Source organism: Myripristis murdjan, chromosome 19, assembly GCF_902150065.1.
Source record: "Myripristis murdjan chromosome 19, fMyrMur1.1, whole genome shotgun sequence".
Lineage (NCBI taxonomy): Eukaryota > Metazoa > Chordata > Actinopteri > Holocentriformes > Holocentridae > Myripristis > Myripristis murdjan.
Window position 1 is genome coordinate 4,152,489 of NC_043998.1, and position 13,701 is coordinate 4,166,189.

Here is a 13,701-nt window from a genome sequence, read left to right on the forward strand (position 1 = left end):
TATCCTTTGCTATAGCCTTCCCATGAGTCTGTTCTGTAGCGCTCAGAGATGTGTCCCTTATGTCCCCATTTCTTTTTCTGAAAGAGTTCTGCAGGCTAATATCCCCCCCTGAGCTGCTTAAGTATTTAATGACAGTGACCAATTCAATTAGAGGTGTGAAGTGCATGCCTCTCCCACACACAAATGGGTGCAATAAACATAAATATAACACTATGCACGCAGTAACATGAAGTAATTTATGCTCGGTGTGAAATGTGAGAGAGTGACCTTTGCTTTGTAAAGCTGACCACATCATTCTGTCATGTTAGGAACAGATGGCGCACGGTGGCATTTCTTTATACAGCACAAGAGAAAGACAGAGACACAAGCCGAGACACAGCACAAGCGGAAGGCAACACAATGAAGAACTGCTACTATCTAGCGCTAGGCTATACTTAATGCTGGGACTATACTTCCATGCCCTGTTTGATACTGGACCTCTAGGCTATCAACAGTCCCCACCAAGGAAGCCTTTCTAACAGGGGGATACGGTGAATAGCTCAGTGTAGATAACTCTTTTTCCCCACCATCAGATTAGCAGCACCAAGCTTGTAGAAGGAAATGTACTGCAGTGTCTGCCATTTAGCGAACTTTAGAAAGGACACCAAGAAAGGACATGGATTCATTCAAACACACCTCATCATTTATTCATGAAAAGTGAGCAGGTGAAATTCAAAGCTTTTTTTCTTTCTTTATAGCTGTCTTGCAGAGAATAATATATTTCTAGCAAGGCGTTAGTGCATTTCCTATAGCTCCTCATTTGAGATCCCAAACACAGCTAAGACAGTGAACTAATATGTGCATACTGTATGAATGCATGCGTACATTCATAATGTATGCACATACAAATACACCCACACAAGTCCATTAATGTGCACAGAAGCACCTACGCCCACACCCATCCACCAACACACATACACATCCATGGACAAAAGCTAACAAGTTCATACAAATATGCATATATGCACACACACAGATTGTAAAGATGGACAAATACACACGCACACACCCACAAATTCATGGGCAAAAACTCATTATGTAAGTAGTTCAGTTTCAGTGCAGTCTAGCAAAAAGTTCCTGAGCCATACTGACGGATATATCTTTGTATTCAGCTTTTCATGCCATACAGCCACCCCAGGATTCAGAACTGCTCTGGCTCACATGGGGGTTAAGACCCCAGCAGGACTCTGATGTTTCTATAAATACTGTCACAGGACTCAGGTGGAATGTCCTTTGACAAGAAAAAAAAGTGGCTGTCGTGGAGATTGACAGTGACATTTAACTTCACTTGGCAGCTCCTTACCCTTTAATACCTTGATTAATAAGCCTCCAAAGCCAAACTTATTATTCGCTCAAAACCCCTTAATATTGAGATAATGTGTCACATCAGGTTTTTTTAGGAGTCATTTTTCATAATCGTTGTGATAACCCTCCTTGAAAGGGGTGGCTGGGTGCACAGGGAGCGAGGGTCGGCGAGTTAGCAGCCAGAGACAGCTGTAGTGCTGTATAAATGAGTATGCTAATGCTGACTGACATTTTCTTGAACAGTGGAGAGGGAGAAAATGTTTGCTCCCAATTATCCACAACTTCAGTGTGAAATAAGAGTGTATGCCCATTTGGGAGTAATTCAGCTAATACAATAAACACCAGCAGTAAAACAACAACAATAACATGTAGATTTAAGGAAAATGGGAATTAAATGGATAGTTCACCAAGGGAAAAAAAATGTCATTATCTACTCACCCTCATGTCAGCTGAAAGCTTTGGTGAAGTTTGTAGCACACAGCAGGTTAGTTTGCACAGCTGTGTGTATCAGCCTTCCCCCAAACTGGAGTGAATGGAAACAGTCTCTTTTGGAGTTTCAAAAATGGCAAATGGCCACAAAATAAGTCCAAACAAGCCAACCAACCGCAGAGTGGGTCCAAAAGTCCAAAATTTAACTCATTATCTCCATGATTCTCCTCACTTGTTGTGCACCAAGCTGTCAAAGTAATGGCAAGTGGATGTTGCCTTCAAATGCTGTTGGGAATATTGCAGATAAGGCATCTAATTTCCTCAGATGCATTATAGGCTATTAGTTTTCATGGGTGTTTGATTTTTATTAGTTGTGTGTATCTTGCTGAGCACTGGCTGTTGCTCTTGCTTGTCTTCTACTGCATTTTAACAGTGGGTAAAACAGTGCTCATGACTGCCGCCCTGCTGGTCAGAATGCTGCATAGCAATCAAAATATAATGAGGAATTATTTGTCTTATGTTTTGAGAAGGTGAACATCAGAAAAGATGTTCTTTATGTCAGAAAAATCCTAATAATGAATGGAAACAAAATAAGTATTATGTTCTCTGGGGCCCTTGTTCTACTAGTACCACCAGTGTCCAAAGTCTACTTTGGTCATATTTAGGGGTGCTTCTCATTTTGGCTTATTTTTCTGACATGATTCAATGATTTCAGAAGCCAGTGCCTATTGTTGTTGTTGTTGTTGTTGTTGTTGTTTATGATACGGTAAATAAAACATTGTTTTAGCTTTGGCATTTACACAGCATTCTCCCAAAAGTGCATGCCTGTCTTGCATGCATTTTTTACACTCAATTTTCCTGTTAATAATAATAATAATAGTACAAAAAAGCATTCAAAGTTCAAACTTAGTTATGTTTTGTGAAAGAACTGTGCAGTGGCAAGGCCAGTTTGTCATCTCTGACCAAGTGAGCTTCCTTTATATCTCCAGCAATGTCAGTTTCAAGTGGGAAACTGTTGTATCTTGGAAAATGGTTCCACTTTGCCAACTCGATAGCGCTGAGCATCTTGAGTGAACATCAGTGTCTCGTGCTAAATGGGAGCTGTCCACCAGAAATGGTGCTGAATTGCTGACTGTGGAGGCAGCACTAAAATGCTTTTCCATCTTTGGCAGAGAGAGTGTTAAGGGTTTCGCTGTGCTCTTTTAACCACACGCTATCTGCTGAAATGGGACACCCTTTAAGTTAAAATTACTATGCGTTCTGAGGCGCTGCGGTATCTGTCTTCATATAGTAATGACAAGAAGAAAAAAAGAACCAGAGCTATCTACTGTGAAATTATTTGCATTGCTGCATATTATTTTGCATGTTCACATTGTGGAAAAAGTGTTGATGTGCAAGGTGGTGACTCTGCTATTAAAATGAAAAGTTTTCAGCAGGACAAACATTTATTAATAAAAGAAACCCTGTCCAAATAGTCTAGATAACAGAATGAAGAATAAAGTGATACAACCATTTCAATTTCTTACAATGAATATACAGTAAATATACTGCAGCCCTGTGCCCAAAGACATCTCCACTTATTTTTTACTTTTTTTTTTTTTGATTTTTTTTAAAGATTTTTTTTTTGCATTTATGCTTTATCTGACAGTCACAGTGGAGAAAGAGGGGATGACATGCAGCAAAGAGCCTGGGCTTGGATTCGAACCCAGGATGCTGCGATTAGCACTCAGCCTCAACATGTGATACACGCTCTTATCCAGTGACCTACCGAGGCACCCCCCTGTCTCTGTTTATACACACACACTCTCTCACACACACACTCACATACACACATACGCAGATATTTACTGAGGGACAATCAGAAAATCCATATTTAAAGAAGACGCCTGCTCTGCATACTGTGAAGTGCACTTGTTATTCAGCGCGTCACGGCCCCTGTCTGGCCTAGTGTTTCAGTGTGTGTGGTGTGGGCGTGTCTCCCTCCCTCCTCTGCACTCTGCCCCACACACCCGCCAGTCATCATGTCATCACGACCTACCTGCATTCTTAAGCCCTGCACCAGCCGCCACTCCAAGCTGATCACGCAGAAAAACGTGAAACGAACACAGATGATCAGAGGAAAGAGGAAAAATTGCGTGCCACCACCAAAACGTGCAAACATCCGTCTGACACTACAATATACAACACAATATTCCCCCCGTTTTGTGCCGCCACCACATCATGCTCTGTTAAGAGAGTCATGTTCACTTCATGTATTTCTAGACCAGCCTTCACCAATCACTGCCCGATCACTGTGCTGTTTGCTCTGCTGCGAAGCCTTCACCCAGCCAGCTTCCTCACGTCTCTCGTCTGTTTATTAGTTGTTGTTTTTTTTCTGAATGCTTGAACACTAACAGCGATTCTTGAAGCACTATCCCTGAGGCCATTAACACTTTCAGTCAATGCTTTATGCCAAACTGAAATACGCCAAACCAAAAGCACATTCCCTGCTTTACAGTCAATTTGTCATTTTATAACACACTTCTAGCACATTGACACATGGAAACTTACAAATGAGAGTTTGAGCACTATAAAAAGGCCACAGGTAAAAATTTGAGGCAAGGATGAAGAAGAGAAGAAGTAAGAAGAGGAGGAGGTTTTTCATTTCCACTGTCAATGCGTAGCTGGTGCTTCGTGTGCTTTTTCAAATGGTGGTTTCTGTGTACTGTAATGACGCAATACATTTTCTTAAGAGTTTGAAGAGTTTTGCAAGAATTGTTTGCTTTTGCAAGAGATGTATGATGTTTTGCTGGGTTGGTGTCACGTTTTGTGGTTAGTGTGTGGAGTTTTGCGAACATAACCAATAGTTTCAACGATAGTGCATACACAAACAGAAAAAAAAAATGTAATAAACCTCCACACTTGACTGCCTGTGTTTGGGCTCCAAAACTTGAACCAAACTTTTAATCTGTGCTGATGAGGTATGTGAGATCCACATCCTCCCTATTTCCTCTGAAAACTATTACTATCTTTGAGTTCAGAACAATGCCAACATTACAGACAAGAGCCAGGAGTTCCTATATTTTTTTTTTCCTTGACCCAATGATTAAAAAGCTCCTCATATGTTATTTCAATTGGACTGCAACCTATTCATCTGCCTGACAGATAGTTGTGCATATTCCATATCAGGGGAGGCATTAATTCACATGTCATGCCATTAGATTAAGGCCAGCGGAATTGATTCCTTCTCTGTAGGTTGGTGAGAGAAAGCGAAACAGAGAATGAGGGAGAGAATGAAAGCACCTACACACCAAGTGATATCATTTCTCATGGTCACATTGGCAAAGAATTCATACACATACGCATGCATTTATGCATTTATGAATATATGCAATATACATATCACTTAGGCCGTCACTCAATCAAAAATAAATAAATAAATAAATAAAATACAAAAATAGGGGCTGTTTTGCTACTTCTGCACAAAAGGATTTCATGTAAGGCTGATATATTGAGCGAGGTGCTGCCTTGTGTACAGAGGAACATGAATGTGCTGGCTTTGCCTGCTGTTTCCAACTTACGTTATTTCTGCCTCAGAGAGATCCAACTGCACTCTGACTTTGTCCATAATTTATGAAAGTGTTTCAGTATCACATGTGTTTAGATGCTTGCAAATTTACTGTTGCAGACTGCTGATGCAGATGGTAATGTCGAGATTCACTTCAAAATAGCCACTACATGGCTGTCCCTAATGAGAGAGGTCCAGACCTGATTTTGCAGAGGCGTAAAGCAAGGTTTCACGAATGTGCAGTTAGTCCAACTGTAACACTCACAGATCATGGCTGCAGAGTCAGAAGCAACTGCAGTATCACATCTCTTCTGATTGCTTAGGCACTATGTTAGAAACTATAGGCTATTATTGGAAAACGCTACACACTAACCACAAAACCTTGAACAAAACCAGTAAAACATGATACATCTCTTGCAAAAGCAAACAAAATGCTTCAAACCCTTTTTTTTAAAAAATGTGTTTTTTCAATACACAACACACACACCATCATTTGAGTAAGCACACAAAGCACGTACTATACACTGATAGTAGAATTGAAAAACACAGCTTTTTCTCTATGCAGGGCAGCTTTTTGCAATAAAGTTTTGTCATACATGTAGTAAATACACACACACACACACACACACACGCACACACGCACACGCACACACACACACACACACACACACACACACACACACACAGGTATCCAACCAAATGTATGTATGGATGTGTATTCTGAACATAACACACTATCAGTGCAAATAAGGGGAAAAAGGTTTTGTTTCGTTTTGTTTTTCTAAAAATCCACTGTAACTCTCCTCAAGCAACAAAATCGCACTAGAAGAAAACAAAAACACGAGAACAGAATAAAAAGAACAGAAAAAAATTAGGCAAAATTTCTCCTTCTCTGTAGGTCTGGCCATAAAACTTCATCTTACTTCTTTATCTCTTCATCCTCTTCGTCATCCTCCTCCTCCTCCTCCTCCTCCTCCTCTCTGTCCAGCTTTATCCTCTGTTGTTCTCCAAGCCAAATGTTTACCTGTGGCTCAAGCTCTGATTTGTAAGTGAAATCATTATTTATGTAAAAGTGTTGTCGCAACTGTAAATGTGGAAAGGTAACTGGCGAAATGCAGCGACATAGAGACCAGTGTTTATAGTTTTCTTAGAAGTGCGTACTTAATTTGCAAACTGAGTGTAAAGCAGTGAGTTGGGTTTACTGTTTTGCAAAAAAGTGCATTCTAAAACAACAAACTGAGGGTAAAGCAGAGAATGTGGATTCACTTTGGCAAATGCATTGGCTAGAAGTGTTAATGGTTTCAGAGATAGCACTTCAAGAATCACTGTTAGTGGTTAAACATCCAGAAAAAAGTTGTGGTGTTCCTAAATAGTATTCCCAACTCCATCCTCACTGATCAGGGAATGTTCCTGACAAACTTCCCTCATTCCAAATAATCTGCAACATCATCAACACAGACAGCACTTCCTGCAGAAACATTACAAAACTGTGATAGTATTTAAGGCTGTTATGTTTATGGGAATAAGAATTTAGATCCTATTCATGTAGAATTGTTATTAGGTGAGGACAGAAAGAGCAACACGCACCGTGATGGGGAGCCAGCCGACCAGTCAAGGAGGCAGCTGACACACACTCTAGCTCCGATGCATTTCATTAAAACGGACTGGCGTTTCAACAGGGTCTTCCTCAGGGTCAGTGCTGAAATTCATCAGCGCTAAAGTGTGCATTATCTCCCTCCTCATTAATTATTGTACAGTAACACTTTAATATTTGCCAAATCAAATTTAGTTACTACAGAAACACTTACACACACGCATAAACCCCTTAGTCATCTCCATTTATTCTTAACCTCACATCAGCCCTCTATCAGCCATGGCGATGCTCAGTGATTGATGGGTAAACTTGCTTGTCAGCTTCCGGCGAAGTGATGAACTGTTCTTCACTTGGTGCACACAGTTTGCAGTTGCCTTCGAATTGAACATTTTGGCCCCTTTCGGTTTGCAGTCTTCCTGAATAGCCTGTGCGGTTGACTTTGCAGGGGAGTACAGGGCAACTGGAACATACCTCAGCAGTTTGTCCCACACTATTTGAACTGAAGTTAATTTTTACTTGCCTTGTAATCACATATTTATATCGACGTTACCATTCCCCCATTCCTGGGACCATTCCCCAGTCCATACAGAATGGAAAGACAAAGAGACCTTTATGCTAAAAAAAAAAAAAAAAAAAAAAAAGAGGAGGTGTCAGCTCTGACTGGAGCAGCAATGAGTTTGCAGACCAACGACAAAGCAGCTAATCATGGACAGCAGTCTGAGAGGGCTGTAACATGCGGTTCTTTACCTGCGGGAAGGGTTATCGACCCACACAGGCTTTGCACCTGATTAAACAAGACAAGGGGAGTTACTCTAGAACGTGACAGGAAACGGCAGCACCACTGGTTTTGTTTCTCTCCCTCTCTTTGCTCTGGTAATGGATTTCCCCATTAGTCTTGGAGAAGGTCATTACAGGAATTAACTTTTTTTTATCCTCTTTCTCTCTGAAGTCAGCCTCTGGTAAAAAGAGCCTACATGAATTACACCTGTGAGACTCATGTCAGCACAAAAGGCAGCATGAGTCACGGTGTGTAACAAGGGGTTGAGTGGCAGCGATGCAGGCAGTTGTTCAAATTAATTGTAATTGTTCCAACAACTGATATTTGAATCATACATTGTGTCATATGGGCTTGCTCCTCATTTCCCTAGTTAGGAGCTGAGCCTAAAAATTATTCAGCAAGTCTGTTGACATCCAGAGACAGCAGTGCTTTAGGAATTCATCTGACAAGGAGTTTGTGAAGGTTTGCTTTGTTGATGCTTTCTCTGGTTGTCTCTGTTTCTGTCAGTGCGACAATGCAGCAAAATGAAAAAAAAAAGGACATGAAAATGAAAACTCTGTGAAGCCATCAGGCTGCACCTCTTAATGGGCTGGTTACAGTATTTGGATTCAAGCACTATCAGCCTGTAAAAAAAAAAAAAAAAATACACCACATTTTCTTTCATTGAATTCAAGACAGCTGAGCTCTGCCGAGTCGAAATTCCCCCATGGTGAACCGTGCAGTTAGACTCCATGCGGGCTCGCTGGTTGCCTCGCCGGGTGCACTTTAATTCAGGTATGTAAAAGAACAGTGTGCAACTCTGAAACAGAAATTCATTTATAAAGAGATTTTTTTCTGTATGTGCTCCATTCTGTATCTCTGATAGAGCGGGAGAAAAAAGGAGATGTAGGGAGTAGATTGGGACGGTGGTGGCGGGAGGTTCAGGGAAAGACAAATGGGCATGAGGAATGGGCCGTCGAGCCCTGTGCTCAGCTAATGGATCATGTGCCTTCCCCTGGAGTGGTGGGCCTTGCCTTCCACCGACCATGGAGCTGCTGCACTGTAATTACCTGCAGTGAAGGGACAGCAATTGAGAGAGGGGCCAGCAAAAGAGCACATAGAGAGGAAGTGAGCAAAGAGTGGCAGGATGGAGGACCACTTGGCGAGCTACTCCTCATCCTTTTTTTATTTTACATTTACAATTTTATTTAGTCATTTTTTTTAGTCTTTTTTAGCTGTGGTGTTTTTTTTTTCTCCTAAACAGTCTGATTCATCCATTAGAGGTTTTAGAATATACAAACCGGAAAGGGGAGGCAATTGAATATGAAGGGCCTCTTAATCACAACCTTTTTTCCTTGCCCTCATTATGCTGACCTCATCAGCAGTTTGTAAAAGTATCGCTTATAATGATACCCCCCCCCCCATCAGTTCCCCAATCAGAGCAAAATTTCCTTTTTACATATTTCCATAGAATCTGACGCCCCTTTCAATTCATTTCAATGTGGACCCTCTACTTAGCCCAGTGTTGCTGTTGGGGTTTCTTTGCGATGTGTGTAAAATGACGGCTGTTAATGTGGTCTCTAAGAAAGGTTAAAGGCTGATATTTCAACCAAGCAGCTTGCATGCTTTTCTATGACCTCTGCAGCTCGTACACAGTCTGTCCTTGGGGCACATAACAACTTACTCTCATCTTTTGTTCCAAAATGTCTCCTTCTAGCAAGCTCTAGCCGCACTGTAAAAATGCTTCATTTTTCTCCCAGCTGTGAGCTGTTGAGAGCGAACAATACCGCAGACTGTATTTTCATAAGTGAACCTGCATCATAACAGCCACAGACAGCCTCCTATAATATATCCTTTTTTTCTACAGCAGAAGTAGATAACAAAGCTAAAGGAAAAGCACAGAAAAGGAAAGAAATCCAATTGGTTAGTCTCTCACTTTCCTTCCCTGATTTTCTCTCCCTCTCTAATGAAGGTGGGGTGAGACAGCTCCTTGGTATTCACTGAGAAAGGCCAGTTGGGACAGACAGGCTCGCCGCGGGCTCAGGGTTAGTGCAATTAAACGGCTGTCTCATTGGCTTATCGTGAAGGTTGCCTGGGCGAAATTAATAGGAGCCAGTTCTTTTGTGCTCCTCGATCTCTCCCACCTCTTCCCACACACAGGGTCATGGGTGCCTGAGTGTCCAGAGGAGTGATATGAGGGGCAGCCTGGAAAGAGAGGCAAAGGGAGCAATGCGGCAGCGGAGTGAGGATGGTGAGATGGAGACACATTTGAACAATGAAAAGAAAACCTCCAACCCGTTATCATCCTCAGGTTTCCCCTCTGTGACATTTTAATGACAACTTTTTATACGGTGGCTATATGAGCAGCATCCCGCTCTAAGCGTGTTGGTGTTTTTTCCGTGTGCAGAGATAAAACAACCCTAAAAAGAAAATACGGACAATATGGCAAAAGAAACAAAAAGTTTTTTCGAACTTTGAAGGGGAAATGTAAATGAAAATCTTAGCTAAAGGTGTTAATCACTATTTATGAGCATGACCAACTCCTCCAAAGTTTGACGTCAGAGAAAACTAAGACTTTAATCTGTCATCTACGAAATCATTTTGTATTTTTTTTTTTTTGCCACTGTTAATAAGGAGACTGTATTTGCAGACTCATAAACTGTTTAACTTTTTACATTCAATGAATTTAATTTGCATTTCTAATACCTCTGGCCTAGAAAACATAGCATTATCTACAGAAAGTCAGTCTCCCATTCACCGCCAGCAGAGCAGCTCCAGGAAGTGTCTGCTGATGGGGGACTGATAGGAGTGACAGAAGTGAATTATTTTTTAGGCATTGTTTTTCATTTGAAATTTCAAAGGTCATGAAAACGAGTATGTCAGTGTTGCACACTTTGCTGCTGTTGTCATTGTGAATTATAGCTTACAGCAACTGATTCCACCATAAACTGTACAATTCCTGCAGTGTGCAATTATTATAATTCTACTTATACCCCTCCAATTACCAGAGTTGGTGACTGGAATGAAAAGTAGAAAAACATGATATTTGCGCATTGTAGCTTCCCTTTAACAAAGACGCCAGTCGGTGGAATGCTTACAATTGCACATTTCCTGACAAACACTCTGCTCTGACAAACAGTCAATGGAGGTCTGATGTTGGAAACTGCCTAAAAAAAACTCAATAGCATTGGTGTGGTGGTGTAATGCATCCTCCCTCTTCACCTTTGTATTGGCTTTAGAGATCATTGGTAATGGACCGCAGACCAGGCCAGCACTGCCTTGATTCCCCCCCGTCTGCAGGGTGAGGTAGGGTCGTGATCGATTTTTAGGTCATAAAAGCAACCTTTTAGACGTTTGTGGGCTGGAACGGTGCTGTATTCGGTGGTGCCAGTGACAGATATGGGCCTAGATAATAGGGAGTTAGAAGCATCGCATACACAGCGTCATTTATAGGCCTAATCCATAACTGAAAGACGGCACCCACGGTTAAGTCAGCATCACTAGTTGTGTGCATGTTTCCAGCTTAGGAAGACATTTTGACACTTTGAAATTGACGTGTGAGGCACTGAGGCACTGATAAGTCACTGGTAGCATGCAGCCACCATGAGTGTATTGTAAATACTCTTTACATGTCGTTTTAAATAGTTCCAACAAGTTTTGGGGGAAAAAAGTGGCACTGAAAATGGAAAGGAGCTATTTATTCATGGTTTGAAAGCCAGTTGTGTATATTCTCGTCGTTAATATAACTGTAAAAAATTCAGGTTTTGGCTTAATACCTTCAGGTCAGGGAGTCAATCAAAGCCGCATAAGAGGAGATCAATGTGAAGGATAAACAGAGCAGAATGTGCAGACAAGTATACATGGAAAAACTCTATGGTATTCCCATGAGGGAGAACACCAATTTGTGACCTCGGGCTGTTTTTCAGCTGCTTTATAAATGTTTTTTTGTAATTGGCTTTCGCTTGAAAAATAGCAACTGGATTGTTTCTTAAGCTGGACCACACATTCCACTGGGAATTAAACAACACAACCACCATTAGCAGAGACTGAATTAAGTTTGTGGGAAGCAACTGCACAGTTTGGCCGTTTGATGCCTTCTTTTCTGCCCACTTTCATTCTCCATTTGACTGAGGAGTGGCTATTAAATGAGAGGACGGTACCTGTCTGGGGAGTGCGAGTTTATTTGCTTAGCTCGTGTTCTTTTTTATCCGCTTTTACTCCTCCTGGGTGATGCTTGGTTTGCTGTAGTATTTGCTGAAACAATACAGAAGTACCTCTACATGTTGGAACAGTTTGTTTTTCATCTCTCATTTTTAAGCCAGAAGGGTTGAAGAAAGATGGATTTAGAAAGAAAGAAAAAACAACAGCAGCTTATTTTTCATTAAATCAATTTTAATCTTCCTCTCTTGTTTTCTGTTTAAAGGGAGAATGGAAATCAATGCAATATTCCATATCGGTATGATTTTTCCATCAGAATTGCTGAGATAACGCGTCACATTCTGAGTTTGTTTGCCAGACCTATTTGATTGTGACTTGGTTTGCCTTTTGCTTAAACAGATACTGTCTCGAACGGAACAGATGAAATGAAAGCAGGCCTTTCCTGAGAGAGTAACCAAGCGAAAGGCTTCAAAAAGGTCAACAGTATGAATTATTTAATCTCTTTTTTTCAGGGGCAAAGTAACTAATTTCTTCATTTGAGAACACATCACTGTGCAGCCCACGTGAAATGATTAATTTACCAAATTTTGATGGAAACCCTGAGGGATGAGACCTGAATTGTTTCCTTCTTTTCACATTCACTTTGTTTTCTGTCACCTCCAATGTCATTGCAACTTCATTATAGCCTCTGATTTTTTCCCCCTCTTGTTACTCTGTTCATTTCACCTTGGTGATTTTTTTACAAGACTAGATGAAGTTAATAAGACCCCCAGCCCAGAGTATGACACCTGACAGGTAGACACCTTGCAATTCTTTTCAAGATGATTTTCAGGTGGTATCATTTCTTTAAATCCATTCTGTATGCATTAGTCTGTGTCCATACAATACCTATACATAATACATGAAGCGAAATTGAGAACTGACACGTGGTGTACACTGCAGCAATGTACTCAAACTCATTGTTGTGCTCTCTGAAATATAGCTCCTTTTGTGCTGACAGTACTGAATTGGTATCCTGTATCTGACTGCTTTTATATCATGAGCACCAATGATTCTTTTAAAATACAGAGGAGAGAGCCTTTGAAGCGCACAAGAAAATGGTTGTTTTTTTGCACCTTGCAGTCTGGGAGCAATTACATTCTTAATCAGGTTCTTTATCTCTTATTCTAGCTCATATAACGCCGCTTGCCTTTCTGGCTGCAGAGAGACATATTGATTTCTACATTTATTTCACAAATGGCGCTGTATTAAACATTTTCATTAATGGCTTGAATAATTGTACTCCTCAGTGGTTCTGCCATCATTTCAATTTCATCAGTGCACTTTCTTGCGCTGCTCTCATGCTAAGCCCTCTCCTCCCCCCTCCTCACATGCAACCCAACACACACACACACACACACACATAAGTCCACACAGTACCTCCACAGGTGTAATTATTGGTAAGTGTGCTTATTAGGTGAAGCTCAGAGGAGCCATCCACCCTGTCAGTGTTTACACGCTTGAAGCTGAGATGAAAAGCCATTGAGCTGGAGTGGATCCATTGTGAAGGACTAGAGGGGCCACCACCCAAGTGCTGTTGTGGTCCAGGGGTGCCCCAAACCGATGTGAGCACTAACCTCTCCCTGCCTGTTTACTGTTGGAGTTCAGTGTCTAACAGGCCATGAAATTACATTTCCACCGTGTGAGGAGAGGTCATCTCTTCAGTACTTCACCCCAAGACAGCAAGCCAACAAACAGTCACACTGCCATTTTAATTAGTGCCGTATTCCTGTTCTCCCACGCCATTTTTCGTTCCACCTGCACGGTTTCTGTTGGTGGAAGACCAGCTACCCTCTTGAGCTGGATACACATGCCATTCAGTTTCTGCAAGAC